General features: G+C 37.5%; 1 long non-coding RNA gene across 1 annotated transcript in view; it reads left to right on the top strand.

The window, feature by feature from the left end:
• The first annotated feature begins 320 nt into the window (after positions 1–320).
• Positions 321–10,931, top strand: part of LOC117175249 — a 20,729-nt gene continuing 10,118 nt past the window's right edge. The window contains exons 1-2 of the long non-coding RNA XR_004467458.1: positions 321–350; positions 10,587–10,631. This is a non-coding gene — a long non-coding RNA (uncharacterized LOC117175249). The remainder of the gene's footprint in view (positions 351–10,586; positions 10,632–10,931) is intronic.

Here is a 10,931-nt window from a genome sequence, read left to right as displayed (position 1 = left end):
GCTTCTCTGCAGCAGAGAATTTCACGAGCCATCAACATTAATCGCTATGTCCACCAGGGCTCCACCGTGGACACGTTCTATGCCGACACATTAGTGCGTTCTTCTTCTAGTATCGTATTACAAAACTCGAAAATCAGCGTATTTTAAACATGTTATAAAGAAAATATCGTATACACTACGGGAGGGACGCATTTTTTGTCTCGCCCATTTTTGCAGAACGTGTCGTAGGACCATCTTTAGTTTAGATCAATAGCAAATTTTTGCAGTTCGTTAAAAAAAGCCTTGAATAAAAATCCCTTTATTACAATTTACAGGTGCAGCTTCACAACAACCAGGCCCTTGGGGGGAATGTAAGTATATATTAATTTTTTGAACAAAGGAAAAATTATTGTAATTCAGAAATTTCCGTGGCTTTTTCTGTTTTCAAAGTTAATCCTAAAATTGACGTACGTTAGGATGAAAGTACGGATCAGAAGATTATGCAATGCCGGTGGGACTATTTCAAGGAAATGTTTGCGGAGGGTGATCATAATTGATTTTCGAAAAATAGGACAAAAATCATTAAAATTAGCTGAATATTGTCAGATAAATTAGTTAAGAATTAATGTAAAAAATAATATAGTGGTATTTAAAACAGGTGCTATAAAATTGGCGTTAGGTTCTCTCTTATGAATCCTTACAAGGCCAAGCGTGGCCTCTTGTCAGTTTAAACTTTTACGCGGAAAAACCCGGTTATACATCATAGCCACGGACGAAGTTAAGTGACTGATGTGATTAAAATGTTATAAGTTAATTCAACTAATTTAATACGTTGATAATAGATTTTATGCTTTCACGGAGGCATGTAGGTATCTGTTTGTGTGCGTGGGTCTTCTGTAAATTTCATGTTCTAATGTGTTATCAGATTCTTTGTAAACTAATACGTCCAAGAAAGGCGATTTTCCGTTTTGTTCTATTTCCATGGTGAACTGGATATTAGGATGTAATTGATTGATAAATTCGAAAAACTTATTTGGTTCATCTCGTCCATGTCGCCAGATGAAAAATGTGTCATCAATGTAAAGGAACCAGAATTCTGGTTTAAGTTTGGCTTGGTTGAAAATTTTAGTACCTAGATGTTGCATAAAGACATTGGCTATTACAGGTGAGATTGGGGATCCCATTGCTGCTCCTGAGGTTTGTTCGTAGAATTGGTTATTGAACGAGAAGTAAGTATTATTGAGATAATGTTCTAGCAAAGGTACAAGCTCGGAAAGGAAGTTTGTGAAAGATTTAATCACATCAATTGTATCCGAGATTGGTACTTTCGTGAAAAGAAATAATATGTCGAAACTCACTATGATGTCTTGGGTTTGAATGTGAATCTATTGTACCTTTTTAATAAAGTCAAATGAGTTTTGGACGTGAGTGATGGAGTTTCCTGTAAAAGGATTAGTTTTGCAGCGAGAAAACGTGCTAGGTTGTAAGTTGGTGAGTTTGTTGAGCTGACGATCGGTCTGAGTGAAATGTTTTCTTTGTGGATTTTTGAGAGCCCGTAAAGTTTTGGAAAAATAGGATTAGTAGGTATTGAGTTAGATATTGTTAGGTATTGTTTTGTGTGTTGCCTTTGTCTGTGGGTAATATTATGATGCCTTCATTTTGATTGAGTTCTTTAATTGCAGTTTTCCCCTGTTTTGTTAAGTTTGAGGATGGAACTTGAGCTTGGCGTAAAATGTTGGCCGTCCTGCGTCGTAGGTGATTCGCTTTGTCGGGTGGAAGGGTATATATTGTGGATTCTAAATTGCTGATTATTTCTTCTTTTGGGATCTTCGATGGAGCTACAGCAAAATTATGTCCTTTAGATAAGGCTGAAATCATTGCATTGTTGAGAGGGTGGTCAGAGATGTTTTTTACTGTATTTGTTAGTTGAGTTTGCTTTACTGGAAGTAATTTGTCAAATTTTGTTTTTTGTTTTTGGTGTAAAGCTCTTTAATCCATTGGGGTTGGTCAAACGATATGCGGTCCAATGTTGACCCAATGTCAAATCTGAAGGTATTTGATAAGAAAAGGTAAAGTTTTAATAGTTTTTTAGAGGTAGTGTGCAAAAGAAATTTGGTATGCTGTATTCTTTCTTTTACAAGAAGCAAACTTGTATTATGCAGAATCGATTTGGATTTAGATGTTTCCAAATTATTTTTCTCTTGTAAGAATTTTGGGACGATTTTGTTGTCCCTGCACCCTTTCAAAACAGCTAAGGACGTTAGTAGCTTACCTTGATAAGCCACTCGTGTAACAAACTACGAATTGTTTTCCGACGTTTCGTGAACATTGCAGTGCACATATTCAGGGCTGACCTGAAACTGAGGTATCAGGTCGTGATGTTCTTAGGTATACTTTCTACGATGTCTGTGACTGGCCAGAGCGCCCCACTGTAGGGACTGAGCGCCCCACCGTGGGGACCAACACCTTTAGTAACCTCAGGACTTCTCAAAGTAAGCTACTAACATCCTTAGCTTTTTTGAAGCGTTGCATGGACAACAAAATCGTCCCAAAATTCTTACAACTGAAAAATAATTTGGGAACATCTAAATCCAAATCGATTCTACATAATACAAGTTTGCTTCTCGTGAAAGAAAGAATATAGCATACCAAATTTCTTTTGCATACTACCTCTAAAAAACTTTTAAATTTTCACCTTATCCTATCCAATACCCTCAGATTTGACATTTGGTCCACATTGGACCGCATATCGTTTGACCAATCCGAACGGATTGAAGAGCATTCCTCCCAAAAACAAAAAACAAAATTTGACAAATTATTTCCAGTAAAGCAAACTCAACTATCAAATACAGTAAAAAACATTTCTGATCACCCTCTCAACAATAAAATGATTTCAGCCTTAACTAAAGGACATAATTTTGCTGTAGCTCCATTGAAAATCCCAAAAGAAGAAATAATCAGCAATTTATAATCCACAATATATACCCTTCCACCCGAAAAAGCGAATGACATACGACGCAGGACGGCCAACATTTTACGCCAAGCTCAAGTTCCACCCTCAAACTTAACAAAACAGGAAAAAACCGCAATTAAAGAGCTCAATCAAAATAAAGATATTATAATATTACCCGCAGACAAAGGCAACACAACAGTAATAATGAATAAAGAAGACTATAAGAACAAAATCATGGACCTTCTAACTGAAGATACATATAAAAAACTTAAAAAGGACCCCACAAAAACATTAGTCAGTAAAACAAAGACTCTTCTCAAAGACTCTAAACTTGACAGCCAAACAATATCTAACTTTATGCCTACTAATCCCATCTCTCCAAAAACTTTACGGGCTCCCAAAAATCCACAAAGAAAACATTCCACTCAGACCGATCGTTAGTTAGATACAATAGACTCACATTCAACCCCAAGACATCATAGTTACTTTCGACACAGTATCTCTTTTTACGACAGTACCAATCTCGGATACAATTGATATTATTAAATCTTTCACAAACTTTCCTTCCGAGCTTGTACCTTTGATAGAACAATGTCTCAATAGTCCTTACTTCTCGTTCAATAACCAATTCTACGAACAAACCTCAGGGCCAGCAATGAGATCCCCAATCTCACCTGTAATAGCCAATGTCTTTATGGAACATCTAAAAACTAAAATCTTCAACCAAGCCAAACTTAAACCAGAATTCTGGTTCCGTTACGTTGATGACACATTTGTCATCTGGCGACATGGACGAGATGAACCAAATAAGTTTTTCGAATTTATCAATCAATTACATCCTAATATCCAGTTCACCATGAAAATAGAACAAAACGGAAAATCGCCTTTCTTGGACGTATTAGTTTACAAAAAATCTGATAACAAATTAGGACATTAAATTTACAGAAAACCCACGCATACAAACAGATACCTACATGCCTCCTCCCACGATCACCTATCTCAAAAACAATTGGTCATCAACTCCCTTGTATACAGAGCTGTCTCTATAACAGACAAAGAGAACTTACAAAAGGAATTACAAAATGTTAAACAAATCCTAATACAGAACGATTACACAAACAAATTGATGAAGCAATAAGAAAACACACTCAAAAAAGCAATTCAACACAACCTACGAAAGAAAGAGTGAGAAAAATGACCACCACACTACCCTATATCCAAGGTGTCACAGAACAAATAGGAAGAATTCTCAACAAACATAACATCCAAGCCATATTTAAACCACCTGCGAAAATAGGACAACTACTAAATAACCCTAAAGATAAAAAGGCACCCTTAAGTGATCCAGGAGTAAATAAAATCCCTTGTTTTTGTGGCAAAGTGTATATTGGAGAAACCGGGAGAGCGGTGAGCCAACGTATGAAGGAACATGAAAGTAAAGTCAGGCTAAAACATTTCACAAAATCAGCACTAGCTGAACATCATATCAAAACAGGACATAAAATTTTATTTGATGAAACAACAGTCATTGCAAAAACACACAACAAATTTCCAAGAAAACCTAGAGAAGCCATCGAAATCTTAAAACACCCTAATAATATCAATAGGGACAATGAATATAATACCAATCCGATCTGGCTTTCCGTTCTCCCGGCTTTTTTAAAAAAGACTTGATTGGCCAATCAAGTTGGACCAGTCCCCACGGTAGGGCGCTCTGGCCAATCACAGATACCGTAGAAAGTACACCTAAGAACATCATGACCTGATACCTCAGTTTCAGGTCAGCCCTAAAGATGTGAACTGCAATGTTCACGAAACGTCGGCAAGCATGATTTACATTCCACCATATGAAATTTATCTATAGAAAGACATCCATTCTTTTAAAAGTCCTGGCTTGAGGGCAAGTTGTTGGTGTATAATGCCCGCTACATCATTATGTTTGTGCGTATATTCTCTCTGAGTTATTACGCGACAGCCATCAATCATGTGGTCGATGGGTTCGTTGGTATCTCCACATAATCGTCACCGGTCAACCACGTCTTGATTCAACATGTGTTTTCGATCATTCCTGGTGCTGACAACCTTGTCCTGTATCGCAACGACCCTCAGTTTCTGGATAGAGAATACCCTTTCTGAGCCAAATATTGGCTGCCTCATTATCCACTTTATTTTGATGTAACGTTTTGGGGTGCTCTCCATGGATGGCATTCTGCTTGCACTGTTTTTCTAATTCCTCTATGGTTTCTGCCCTAAAATTAAAGGCCCCATCTGAGGATAAATTTGAGGGCGTATAGGCAAGATCCCCTTTACAAATTCTACTGTGAAGCGAAACATTTCGTTTGCTGTTAAAATAGTCTCGCAACTGTATAACTTGTGACTCACACAGTTTTTTCACATCTACAACGTCCCTACCTCCTAAATGTTGTGGTATAACTACCCTTTTAATCGCTGAATTTCTGTGGTGCATTTGGTGCTTCTTCATTTCTACGCGAACGATTATGTTTAACATTTGAAAATCGGCGTAAGACCATTTTCTGAGCCTGAAGTAGTACGTGAGGACAGGGATGGCATATGTGTTTATTGTCCTGATTTTGTTTGACGAGTTGAGAAAACTCTTCTAATCAATCTGAGTCTCGTAGTGAAGGCAGTCGTTAGGCTTGTCTTAACTATCGTATGCTGAATACCCTTAGATTCAAGAATACGCACATATTTATATGATTCGCCTGCAGCCATTGCCTCGATGTCATTTTCGGAATAGTTCTCTAACACTGCGAACCTTATTCCCCTCTAAATAAATGCACTGTTCTACATTTAGCTAGTCCGAACTCCATGTGGATATCATTGGAAAATTGCTTTGTGACATCGATCACTTGCTGCAGTTTCTGGACTTGCTTGTAGTCAATCAAGTCTCTGTCGCCGGGAGTCTATAATCTCATCCAATATTTCTGGTGTTAATGCGTCGATGTGCCGAGGGTGGATGATTTTAGTAACATGGTTTATCAGCTTTCTGGTTCTATTTCCTTTTTTATATTGAGTTAATTGACCAAATTTGCATCTAACTTTGCTGACATCCATATCCAACCTGATCTCCCATGGCGGATCCCGATCCCTTGCTGGGGAAAAAACTGCATTTGCAGGCCTAGTTTTCCGGCCCAACATTCTAACGGTTGCCACAGCTGCAGAGTATACAAGAATTTGAACCTCTAACGCAGTTTGTGCTACGTTTAAATAAGTAGGTAAAACCTTGCTGTCGAGATGTGCTACAGTGCACGCGGATCATTTGTGTTCCGGTACATGGTGTTCATTATCCCTAGCACCTATGCCTTCAGCATTAATCATGTCTTCGATATCCACATCTTCCAACGCGAGTTCATCAATAGGAAGCTGCTTTTTTTGTTGCTGAGCCTCTGCTTCTGGCTCTGGTTTTATAAGGCCATCTACCTCTGGAGTATGTAGTGGTGTTACATCATCAATAGGTTGAGAAGAACATCAATTGCTCCTGCTTAATCGTTTGATGCGGCTTCCTCTAACTGATGTTCATTACCATCTTTTTTCCACGCCAAATCCACCTGTTGTTTACTCTCCATTGCTCGGTCTTCTGTCACGTGTAGATTAGTCCTGATGTTCTTCACCTTAGTGATAAGATCTCTTAGTGCGACTTTCTGTATATTAGGATACTTTGCAGCAAATTTCGTTCTTAAATTGTATCCTGTTTCCATTTTCCTTTCAAAGTTCGCGCTTTCGTAATAGAGACGCACTAATTCCTCTTTCATTATGGTATTCCATTATTATTATTATTGTAATTCTGGGTTGAGACCGTAACAGCCCCTGACGCTTGGATGATCCCGTTGCGTCCCTTTATAAGTCGTAAGCGTGACCACATAGCCCTCTCCATACGGAGAGGACCGCAGACACGTTGTTGGCTAATATTTCAGACTGATTGCAATCGCAAGCCAGTGACAAAGGACATGAGCAGACGTCCTATTACCGATAAGCACCTATAAACATTTCTGTAAGAACTTTGACTGCGTTCCTCCCGAGCTTGAGTAATTTATTTGCTCTGTTATAGTTTAGCCTTGAGCCCAAAAGTATTTCAATCTGTCTGCAACCAGAGACCAAATCTCACTCATTCTGATGTTCCTTGGTCAGCCAAATGTTGATATCTTCAGTGAATTACCTAATGAAAATGCCTACAACTGACTCGGGTCCAGTAAAATTTTCTTTTGCTGCTGGTTTTGCTAGCCTGTCCGATACCTCATTGCCCTTGATACCGCTTAAGTTTCTTGAAGCACTTACAAACTAGTAGTGACATGATCGTTGTTTCATTCAGGGCCATTATAGCAGCCCTGTTGTCTGAGCAGATACTAATGTTTCATCCATTCCCATACTCCTTTGACTTTTAGGCGCACTGGATAATGGCCATAATCTCGGATTGTAGAAATGTGGCGTAGGACCCCATCGCGATTGTAAATCCCATTCGATTTCTCCTACGACGTACACTGGCTCCTGTGATCTTATTTTCCTAGAGCTATTTTAAACAACTTGCGTGGATAGTTTAACTCGATAATACTTGTGGAAAAGAAAGAGGTAGAGGTCGAGGTAGAATCGAGACTTCACAGTAGACAGTAGACAGTTCGACAGATGCTGGCCGCGTACGATAACCAGTACATCGTTCGCGTAGCCTATAACGTGGTGGCCCTGACTCATGAGCAGATGAAGCAGTCCATTCACTACCAAGCACCACAGCAGGGGCGATAAAATACCTACCTGTGGACATCCATTACATGACTGCAATAGGCACACCGTATGCGGTCATGGCCGCCCTGATTACCTCCCTAGAGGTGTAGTTAAAGGCTCCTTCGATGTCTATGAAGGTTCTAATCGCGAGAGCTTTCCTTTACAGTTGTGCTTCAATTAGATTTACTGCTTCGCTTAGGGCCATTTCACTCGAGTGACCAGCCCTATAGGCATGTTGTTGTTTGTCAAGTGGCCTAGTTGACAAGACCTTGTCGCGAATATATCTGTCCACGAGTCTTTCCAATGTTATTAGTAGGATCGATGTGAGACTAATGGGGTGAAAATCAGTGGGTGAAGTATAACCGATCCTGCCTGCTTTTTGAATGAAAACTACTCTCTCACCCCTCCATGCCATTGGACCGGGAGACTTCTAAGGACTGACGGAATTCAGGGTCCACCTAACCCGAGCTGGGATAATAGTCTCATTGGCTAGCCGTCGTTTCGGGCCCAGTTGAGCCACAATCGACTTTGATAGCCTCGGAGGTGCCGCCCCCTCTTCTACAAACCTTATAAAGCCCGAAAAATATACCTTAATCAGCGAGCCAAGGTATTCCCGTCAGACTGTTAGTATCCCCGGCAGGACAATTTCACAGTGTCGAGAATAGCAGCTGGATTTCGAGAAAGCAGCTTATCCAGTCTAGCCACCTCTGCGCCTTTCTTGATGTCTGTAAGAAAATTGGTCCAGCTTTCCTACTTTGACTTACGTATTGCACTCATATATTTATCCTTAATCGTCGTAAATAAGGTCCTCCGTTTTGCCAGTACTAACACATCTTAACCTCTCTCTGGTTTCCCTGCAAAGCTCGTCGAGTTTCTTATTCCACCAGTGCCTCCTCAGCCTTTCAGACAGTGCACTTCTTAGTTCCCTAGAAAATTGATTCTAGTTCGTTCTTGGATTTCTGGCCCATTTAGTGCCTGCTGGTAAAATAGATTTCAACTCAAACACTATCTGTGTGTTGTCCTCTGTTAATATTAACCATTTAGTCCATTTTTTTATTATTCCAATTGTTAGCCAAACTCATGATTTAATTTACCACTGAAATTTAGATGTATCACGAAAATCTCGAAAGCATTTTTATCATTTTTCCTCATTGCCGTTTGAATATTTTGAGAAACTCTGAAGGAAAGAATGTTGCCAAACTCACACATAATTAAGGAATTAAGATTCTGGTAGAGGGCAGTGATAAAGAATGTCACCTTTTGTGCATAATAAAACTGAGAAAAATTCAGGATTAAATTATTTAATCATATTAAGTTATTAAATTAATAAATTAAATTAATTATTATTTATCAACAAAATAGTTAAATTTTTAACCAAACAAAAAGTGTAATAGTTGATATTTCTACTGAAACATACGACTTTCTGAAAAACGTGTTGAATTTTCAACCAAGAAAGAATTTTTCATCATTAAACAAACAATTTTGGATAAGAATGTTTTATTTTCATGGCATAAAGACCCTAAAGATAAAGTTTCTACTAAAAAAGGCAAAATTTCTACAAAATATATAAATTTTCAACAAAAAATAGAATAGCTTGATTTTCTGTTGTAGAAATAAGTTTTCAACCAAATAAAATAAATTTTTAATCAAACGAATGTAATTTCAGCAAAAAAAATTAATCATCTATTAAAAAGGAAGAATTGTTAACACAATACGTGGGTTCTTAACCCTACGAGTGATGTAAGATATTTCATTTGAAACCGTCATATTATGAGACTCTAGAGCCCCCTGAAAAGTTAGCCTTACATAATTATTTACAGAAATACTACGAGAATATCGTATGAAGTGAATTTATTTTAATAATGATGATGTGCACTGTCCAAACATTCTTCTGTTTTGTTTTCTACGGGTGTGAAGTTTCTGGAAGACAGCTTTTATTCCTTATATTGTTGTAAATGAAAGCATTCGATTGATTTGAAAGACGTCTGTTTGGGCTATGATTAATAATTTACTATGGAGCGAGATTTTAAAGTGGTTTTTTCCGAGGTAAAGTTCTATATACATAATAGAAAACATTTTGCGTTATTCAGTGACCATTTGTGGAACTAGTTATCTGAATGTGCGGCAGCGTTCGGAATTAATTTTCTGCTGCTAGCTGGACAGTGTGGTAATGGTCTATCTAATATACACTTTTCTAGGGGCATTAGTGGCCCATAAGATAGTGTTTTCAAAATAATCAGTTTACAACAAAAAAGAATACTTTATAACAAAATGCATGAGTTGCCAACATTCGATTTGAAACTAATTTAATTAACCTATGAATTCCAGATTTTTTCTTTTCATGAGGTATTCATCAGAAAAAATTGAAAAGCCTCTAAAGTGTAAAGGTTTGAAGTAAAATTTGTCATATTACATTTAAGCAAATGTCACATTTTTCTTGTTCTTAAACTTTCAAAATAATATTTTGATGTAGAAATAAAATTAAATACATTTTTGTGATAAATATGTCCAGAAAACGCGGTAAGTGGAATCGTATAGAAAATTCTAACTAAATTCAAATAGTAGACGAATTTAATTCACACCTTGTTTATGAAAAAAAAAAATAATAATCTGCCAATTTGAAAGAATTCTAAGTAAGGGGAAACAATTGTGTCATTAAAATTGAATGTACTGAAACTGTTTCGCTAAAGCAAGGAAACTTATGTATATTATATACAATGTTTTCAAATCATATAAGACTTTCTGTTAAATCTGTAACAAAATATTGAAAAATGAACCGAGTTTTTTCTAAGGAAAGGGTAATCTAAGTAATGACTTTCGAATTAAATTTGGGCTTTCTATATTTCGAACCAATAGCAAATTTGTGGCGTTCGTTGAAGAAATTCTTAAATAAACATGCCTATATTAAATTTTACAGATGGAGGTAATGAACACGTCGGCCAAAGTTTAGCGAAAGTCCCAGGTAATAGTTGTATATATAGTCTTTCTATAGTACATGCGTGCGTGTATGTGACCTGCCGCGAGGAAAGATACCTAGACGTGAATTTCAAAATTTTACAGGAGACACAAGTAAAAGGCAGCTCAAACCGAGCTTCTCAGTCACAATCGGAAATTACAACTTTTTTTTTAATATCAAAGGAACGTTAGAAATTTTTTTCGGTAACATTATAAGAATGAGGAGAAGATGAAGTTTCCAAAACGGCATCAAACAAAAAATTGAATTTTTCCCGCTTAAGTATCTTCCCTCGCGGCATGTCAGATA

This window comes from Belonocnema kinseyi, chromosome 6 (assembly GCF_010883055.1).
Source record: "Belonocnema kinseyi isolate 2016_QV_RU_SX_M_011 chromosome 6, B_treatae_v1, whole genome shotgun sequence".
In the NCBI taxonomy this organism is placed as follows: domain Eukaryota; kingdom Metazoa; phylum Arthropoda; class Insecta; order Hymenoptera; family Cynipidae; genus Belonocnema; species Belonocnema kinseyi.
The sequence above is the reverse complement of the archived record's forward strand: the minus strand, read 5'-3'. Positions and strand labels throughout refer to the sequence as shown.